The sequence below is a fragment of the Triticum dicoccoides genome, chromosome 3B, assembly GCF_002162155.2.
Source record: "Triticum dicoccoides isolate Atlit2015 ecotype Zavitan chromosome 3B, WEW_v2.0, whole genome shotgun sequence".
NCBI classification, from domain to species: Eukaryota; Viridiplantae; Streptophyta; class Magnoliopsida; order Poales; family Poaceae; genus Triticum; species Triticum dicoccoides.
The window spans coordinates 2,510,586-2,519,530 of NC_041385.1; the positions used below are offsets into that span (position 1 = coordinate 2,510,586).

The following is an 8,945-nucleotide window of genomic DNA, read 5'->3' on the forward strand; positions in this document are numbered from 1 at the left end:
ATGCACTGGGTGGAGCAAAACATAAGTTTCCTATTGTTGTAGGGTCTAAGATTCGGCCAACAAGCACATCCAAACACACTAAGAGATGTGTAGTTTGGTTTGGTATGAAAAATTCGTTCTACCGGAGTTTCATTATTAATGACACGACTAGGAAGCATGTTAATAATATGAACTGCAGCAAGAAACGCTTCATCCCAGAATTTTAAAGACATAGATGCGCATGCAAGAAGAGCAAGACTGACTTCTACAACATTTCTGTGCTTGCGTTCAGCTGACCCGTTTTGCTGATGAGCATGAGGACATGAAACGTGGTGAGATATTCCTATTTGTTGAAAAAAGGAATTCAAGTTGCGGTATTCACCACCCCAATCTGATTGGAGGGCAATGATTTTGGAATCAAACTTGCGTTCAACAAGTGCATGAAAGTTGTGAAACACTTGGAAAACATCGGATCGTTTGTTAACAAGATAAATCCATGTATATTTGCTATAGTCATCGATAAAACTAACATAGTATGAATGTCTACCAACAGAGGTGGGGGCAGGACCCCAAACATTAGAAAATATGAGTTGCAGTGGCTTGGTAGAAACACTAGTAGATATAGGATAAGGTAACTGATAACTTTTAGCACGCTGACATGAATCACAAATTGTTTCACAACTACGCTCACAAACATAGGGGAGCCTTTTTTTCCTAAGCACTCATTCTACTAAAGAAAAAGAAGCATGTCCAAATCGATGGTGCCACCGAGTTGACGAAATTTTGGTGACACCATATGCTTGTTTATTGAACCTTCTAATCTACGGAATCAACGGGTAAAGCCCTCGAACACATCTAACTCGAAATAGGATTCTCTTCGTGACCTGGTCCTTGATCAAAAAGAAGAATGGGTGAAATTCAAGAAAGACATGATTATCAAGAGCAATATGATAAACGGAGAGAAGGATTTTCGAGGCACTAGGAACATGCAAGATTTTCCTAAGATGAATTCTGCGAGTGGGGTTTTTAATAATTGAATGGCCAACGTGACAAATCCTCATACCTTCATCGTTTGCAGCAGTGTGGATTTGGTCCTGGCCCCTATACTTCTTGCGCATGGTCACCTTTTCCAGCTGACCGGTGATGTGGTTAGTGGCACCACTATCCACATACCAGTTTGTGTCGATGCCATAGGAACCATCTGCTGCGGCAGCAACTTTCTCATCTTGAGAGGACTCATCATCTTCATCGAAGCGATACCAACAGTCCCGCGCCATGTGCCCCAGCTTGCCACATATCTGGCAGCGCACAGCATTGGGCCGTGACTTGGAGGTGGAGTTGCACCGGCCCCTGGTGTTGGTGTTGAAGGGGCGGCCACCATCATTGTGAGATGAGTTGCTGCCGCCGCTGTTTCCACCTTGCTGCTTGCCCTTGGCGCGCGCTGGTCCCCGATAGCAAGAGGATCCACCACCGTGGCCACGAACAACAACGCTTGCAGAGGACTTGAATCCCCCGCCGGAGATTGTGCCATGGAAGAGGGAAACCCTCTGATCAAAATTGCTCATCTGGGCAAAGAGATCATCGAGGGTTACCGATTCAAAAGCAGGGCGTGCATCGAAAGCAGACACAAGCGGCTGGTAGTCCATGTTGAGGCCGTTGGTGATGTAGGAGATCAGCTCGTCATCATCGAGGGGCTTCCCGGCGACAGTGAGCTCATCTGCGAGCGAGCGCATGTGAGCGAAGTAGGCTGCCACCGTCTGGGTTCCCTTCTGTGCGTTGGAGAGGGCGATCCAGATTTTGTTGATCCGTGATCGGGACTGGGATGAAAACATGTTCGCTAGAGAAGCCTCGTGCGGCGTGGTGATGGACATAACCTGCACGAGAACTTCCTTGGAGAGGTTATTCAACAGATATCCAAGTACATGCTGACCTTCTCTAACCCAACTCTGATGGAGGGGTTTAGGCGCAGAGTGTTCTTTCCCGTCTTTGTTCGTGGTGACCAGGACCTTGACGGGCTCCGCCGTGGATCCATCGAGATAGTCGAAGACCCCAGCACCTCTCAGTTGTGGCGTCACCTGCGTACGCCACAATATGTAGTTGGTGCAAGTAAGCTTCTCGGTGTTGGGAAACGCAGTAATTTCAAAAAAATTCCTATGATCACGCAAGATCGATGTGATGCATAGTTGACCCCCCGGGGGGTTCCGGTAACCTCCCGGTACTCCGGAAAAATGCCCGAACCACTCGGAACCTTTCCGCTGTCCAAAAATAGCCTTCCAATATATCAATCTTTATGTATCGACTATTTCGAGACTCCTCATCATGTCCGTGATCACATCCAGGACTCCGAACTACCTTCGATACATCAAATACATAAACTCATAATACCGATCGTCACCGAACGTTAAGCGTGCAGACCCTACGGGTTCGAGAACTATGTAGACATGACCGAGACTCACTTCCGGTCAATAAAAAATAGCAGAACCTGGATGCTCATATTGGTTCCTACATATTCTATGAAGATCTTTATCGGTCAAACCGCATAACAACATACGTTGTTCCCTTTGTCATCGGTATGTTACTTGCCCAAGATTCGATCTTCGGTATCATCATACCTTGTTCAATCTCGTTACCGGCAAGTCTCTTTACTCGTTCTGTAATGCATCATCACGCAACTAACTCATTAGTCACATTGCTTGCAAGGCTTACAGTGATGTGCATTACCGAGAGGGCCCAAAGATACCTCTTCGATACACGGAGTGACAAACCCTAATCTTGATCTATGCCAACTCAACAAACACCATTGGAGACACCTGTAGAGCATCTTTATAATCACCCAGTTACGTTGTGATGTTTGATAGCACACAAGGTGTTCCTCCGGTATTCGGGAGTTGCATAATCTCATAGTCTGAGGAACATGTATAAGTCATGAAGAAAGCAATAGCAATAAAACTGTAACGATCATAATGCTAAGCTAACGGATGGGTCTTGTTTATCACATCATTCTCCTAATAATGTGATCCCATTCATAAAATGACAACACATGTCTAGGGTTAGGGAACATAACCATCTTTGATAAACGAGCTAGTCAAGTAGAGGCATACTAGGGACACTTATGTTTTGTCTATGTATTCACACATGTACTAAGTTTGCGGTTAATACAATTCTAGCATTAATAGTAAACATTTATCATGAAATAAGGAAATAAATAATAACTTTATTATTGCCTCAAGGGCATATTTCCTTCAGTCTCCCACTTGCACTAGAGTCAATAATCACTACTAGGAAAACCCTTGCCAGTAGCACTGGTTTTTTGGCTATTAGTAGCGCGGGAAGGCGCGCTACTGCTACGGCGCTACAGCTACAGCGCTACAGCTATTTTTTAGCAGTAGCGCTTGTTTGAGCCAGCGCTACTGCTATCTATATCTAGTAGTGCGCTTCTGTCCATCGCTACTGCTAATACTAGTAGCGTGCCCCTACAACCAACGCTACTGGTAAGGCAGCATTGCTACTACTCCAATACCCCACGCTACTGCTAGTATTTTCTTTTTTTATGTTGTTGTATTCATATTTTTACAGGTTTTATACAATTACAACATACACATACACAGAAACTATATGAAAAAGGAATGTCTCATCATCATCATCAAAGTGGTACAACATAGTGTCATCATATCAACATAGTCTCAACACAAATGATGTCGATCTCATCATCATCTCGAAATAGCGATACAAGTTAATGATCACATGTCTCTTACATTGTCACCGTAGACACATGTTTCATCATCTACCTAAACTATGACATACGAGATAAGAGCGATCACGATGATCAAAAGCGGTATTATGTAGTAGTTTTTGCAGCGGCGCTGGTTCTGAATCCCCTATTGTGCTATGAATCTCAAGTAACTAGCTTTGGCTTCCGCTCTGCTATCAAACCCTTTATGGCTTCCACCGGAGAAGCCAGAGACTTGGGCCTGACACTCTGGCCACTCATCATAAACACTCGGAACATGCCCTACATACACGGCATACCACTTCCTCGCCATCGTTGATCTATATACCTGTCACACACACACACACACACACACACACACACACACATATATATATATACCATGAAGCGAATTCAACGAAACAGTTATGAATATAGTAAACATAGTTAACAATTTTCATCATACCGAAAGTAATTAACTAGAGCGCGGCACCATACATCTAATAGTTTTGTCATACTGAGAGATTCGAAGTTTCATCGTATAGAAAGTACCAAGTAACTAAACAGACACATTGTTTTTAAGCAGTGCACTCTTCCCATCTGTCCATATCCGGAAGGGTGCACCCAAGCTTAGTGAAAGGCGTCATGTCCTGATGTTGTAGGGCAATGCGGGTTCGGACGTCAGCTCGCGATATTGGGCCACCGTAGAACATCCCATTCTCTTCAAGGACATCTTTCGTGATGATGGACGCAATTTCCTGCTGGATCTGGTAGAAATCATTTCGAAGTCGATTATCCGGCACGGCCTCAAAGGCTTCAGCCCATCTCTGGATATGGGTATCGGATGAAGATTTCATGCAAAGTGATTGCACATCCCTTCTGTACACCATCATTAGATGGATGACGTAGAATCCATCATACAGAAGTGAGTCTTGTGGCCGAAACAAAGCCCGTCCTTATTTGTTTTTTTGCATTGGATGTAGTCACCCTGCATGCTGAAGCCCAGCATAGCTCTGTCCAGAACATACTTTATGTGTGTGTAATCTTTCTTCTGTATATTCTTTGACGGGTCCAAATATAGAGCACGGGAGTAACGCGGGTAAAGAACGATGAGAACGGCACGACACCCCCCCGCTGCGCAAAATACACGATCAAGTTAGCCTCCATGCATGCAAAGTAACTATTGAAATGCATGAAAGGATGTATGTGTTATAGTGCTATCCGCGGATGACTTACCTCAGATGATAAGGTAGGAGAATCATTTCTTTGTCCTTATTGCTGACCAAGAATTCTTTGATGTACTGACTAGCATATTGACGGTTGGCGTCGTTGATTGACAAGAAGCCCTCATGCATGTAGTATGGGTCCGCGACCGCAAGACCGGTGACTTATTCTCTCCTGACGATGTAGTTCATGTGCAACGCATACATGCAGACGAACGTAAAATTGACTGTCCTTATTTGAAACATCTGGAAGATGTAATCAAACCTCAGGAAGAAGAGGTCCGCGGGGCATGTGTGGACATACATCTTGCAACTGCTCGGCACATGAACCATATAAAGTGGGCATCCTGGATCATCCGAGGCGACGAGGCTTCTATCTGTCGAAAGCACATGGTCATGGAGTCTCCTGAGATCCCCTGCTATGGTAGCTAGTGCATTCGTTGGTACCATTGGCTCTCCCGCGACATGGATTAATGGCGCATGTTTCATTGGTACACTGTCAACCTTGGTCGAAAGCTGTTGACTGCTAGAACCAACATTGCCAGTTTTATTGGATTTTCTCGCTGTCGGTCTCTTCCTTTGCTTCTTCTTGGTGGGCTCAGGTGCTGGTGGGTCTGTCAGACCCTCCCTGAGAACCACCCCTAGTGTTGTCGGGCTTAGCATTGGACAACTCTGGCTAATTAGTTGAGCTTGGGTGGAGCCGGCATCTGGAGGCGTGTCCTGCGAGGATTCCATGCACAAAGACTTCTTGCACTCCCGAGGACGTTCCAGCTCTAGTACATGCATCTCATATTCATATGGTTGACTCATTGTTACTTCGTTGTCAAAGGCAGTAATGAGATACTGGAGAGGGTCATCGGCCTCCTCCATGTCATGATCCATATCCTGTTCCATCGGGCAGATGGCATCATCTGCCGGAACGGTTGGCCCTCCTTCCTCATGTCTCTTGATCTCAGAAAGCAACACAGACGATGGTTGTACTTGTGTAGGTGGTGTTGTGGGTCATACCTTCCTGAGGTCCCCTTGGTGTGCTCCAGGCGACCTCGACACAAAGAAGATTTTTCTGCCACAGGATCGGCCAATTTTTGCATTGGCCAAGCTGCGTGGGGGTCTCGTCATCCTCTCCATTGGTTTGTATCGGACGAGGGAAACCCTCGTAGCATGCTTTCACACTCGCCACGGAGACCCTTAAGGCGTTATCAGGCATCTGCCGTCGGAGAAACAATCGATCCTTAGGCTTCACTATAGTACCCTTCCCCACATGCACCAACCTGCCTTTCATGTGATAAAGGAGGGTGCACGGAGTGGAGTCAGCCTACAAAGACATATACGTGTGGCGTCAAAGATCCAAAAAGAACGACAACTGAAGATTAATTAATTAGTTGAGGTGATGAAGGTGCGACGCGTATTTACCGTGAGGGCGTCGAGCTCAGCCAATGTCGACGGCCCGATATTCAAGCCAGAGACGGAGCTAGGGCTACTGTGAGAGCTGGGTGCAGGAGCAGGTGCTGGAGGACGTGTGGGTGTGGTTGCCATACTAGGTACGGGTATGCGTGCAGTGTTCATTGAGTTGCTCCCGGTGAAGCTAGGCATGGGAAAATCACTTGGTGGCGCGTTTGGATTTTGTTGCACCCATGTGACCACAGTTGGAATCAAGCTTGTAAAGTCAGCCACCATATCATCTCTACAGGAAGCGATTATCTCAGCTTTGGTCTCAGCTTTAGCTTTCTCCATCGCGTGCGCCACCATCTCGTCGATAGTCACTTGACTGGACTTCTTTCTCTGTCTTTTGGCCTCTGGGTCCTTGTTATAATAGTACTTCCACGTTGCGCCATCCCCGGTGCCGTGCACACATCCATATTGCGGCCGCTGGCCGAGCTGGTGTCCCATCATTATGTTCATGGCCCGGTTGAAAGGAGTGTCCCACTTGTACTTCACCGATGATTGAGTCGACTGAGTCGACAAGTCGCTTTCGGCCGCAAGCTTGTGTTGATCTCTCTACAAAATGGACCATGAATCATTTACGAATGCAACTAGAATGTAGTAGACTTTATTGATTAGAAGATAATATGTAAGGTGGTAAAAGTATAATTACCAGTAATCTCATGAATTTCCTAGTCGGTCCATCGGTGAAAAAAAAACCTTTTCTAGGGTCCCATGAGAATCGGGCCCTGATGAAGTCGTGCTCCTGCTGGTCAGTGAACTCAGCCAATTCGTCTGGGATCCCCTGACGTTCACGTTTTGCGTCCTCCTTAGCCCACACGGGCCTCTTTCCCGTGTAACCATGACCTCCAAGGCGGTGGTTCCCCATGTTCTTTGCCTGCAGCTGCTTGCCTCTCTCCGACCTGGCCTTGCCAGCTTCTTCATTGCAAGTCTCCTAGAACTTTTTAAAGTCCTCTATCGTAATTTCCGGATTGTCTGTAACAATCTCGGCATAGGTTTCACGATCTACTTCAATCGCCCTTTTCACCCTACTTTTCCAAGTGCTCAATGCGTTGCTGAACTTACCTAGGGCTTTGTTGTTGATTTTTTTCATGGCATCATCATCCCATGGGTCGACATCGTCATTCCGACCAGGAAACAGGAATCTTGCGTGCAACCTAGTTAGGAGCAGATTCTTCAAATTTTCATTCTTTCGTATTTTCGTGGTGTTGATGTTAGCTGTATCCCGTAGGATGCATGCTAGTTGGTTGCCGTAACACGCTACCACTTTCCGCGGCTCTATTGGCTCAAACTCGCCAGGGTGCACTGTCGTGACCACCAGTAGTCTGCTGTCGAGCTCATTTCAGCATCGTGTCCTCTTTTCCTTCTTTCCCTCATTGGCTTGGGAGGTCCCACCTTCCGTGTTGTAGTTAGGAACATCATCAACGCTAGTCTCAGTGCCGGTGTCATTGGTGGCATCAGTGTCGGCACCGGCGCCACCACCGTCGTCATCCGTCATGACAAGGGGGTCCTGACACCCAGCTTGCTGTCTCTCCTAATCCGCCAGAAAGTCGAGGTAGGCGTGTGCTCGACCTAATTGGGACTGAGAACCTCTGGCCTCATCGGTGTTTGTCATGTTTCCTAGGGTTCAATGTCGTAGTTGTTTAATTATCAAGCTTTATATAATAAGGTGAATAATGAAAAAAAGTGACCTTTGTTTTGTTGGAAATGTCGTTTCATTCCCGTCGCGACAAATCTGAGCACTCGATATGTCCAACTTTCTAGCACAAGCCATGCCGAAATTCATGGAAAATTTCGGCATGACCTTTGCTAGAAAGTGCACATATAGAGCGCCTTGCCGGAATGGAAATGAATCAACATTTCCGGCAAAACATAGGTCACTCACAACCGGCAAAACATACATATAGAGCATCTCACAAGCAATGGAGCAACTCCAAATGGACTCCAATGGACAACATTTCATTTCATTTCATTTCATAATCTTGCTGTTGTGTCCATTAACATTGCATTCAAATAAAATATCAGACTACTATAGTGGACTAGTTACAGAAATGCAAAATACAGTACTTTCTGCCAACTACTTGCTGCCAATGCAACTACAGTAACTTCAAGTGGGTAACTACAGTAACTTCAAGTGGGTAAATCCATTTTCTAAATTTTTAAAAATCCTCAATTTCATTTTCATTTACTTTTTTTGCCTCATGAATTACAAATGGACATCAACTACAATTTTTTTTCCCTAACTAGAGTGGCATCTACTACTTCATTTTCTGAATTTTTTTTGAATTTTTTTCTGAATTTTTTGCCCTGACTAGAGTGGCATGAACTAATTTTTTTCTGAATTTTTTGCCCTAACTAGAGCTAGCTAGAGTGGCATCTACTACTTCATTTTCTGAATTTTTTGCCCTAACTAAGTAACAACAGGAAAGGAGGGGGTGGCTCACCACGCGTCTGGGTCAGGGTCGCTGGGGCTGGGGGTGGCATTGGGGTTAGGGCTCGCCGGGGTTGAGGGGGTGGTGTCGGGGTCGCCGGGGAAGAGGGGGTCCTTCTCCTCCTCGTCGATCTGCAGATAGACCAAATTTAGTTAGAGA

At 45.8% G+C, this 8,945-nt stretch overlaps 1 pseudogene; it reads right to left on the minus strand.

The window, feature by feature from the left end:
* Positions 1-1,528: 1,528 nt before the first annotated feature.
* On the minus strand, positions 1,529-1,673 carry LOC119282967 (annotated as a pseudogene).
* Positions 1,674-8,945: the final 7,272 nt, after the last annotated feature.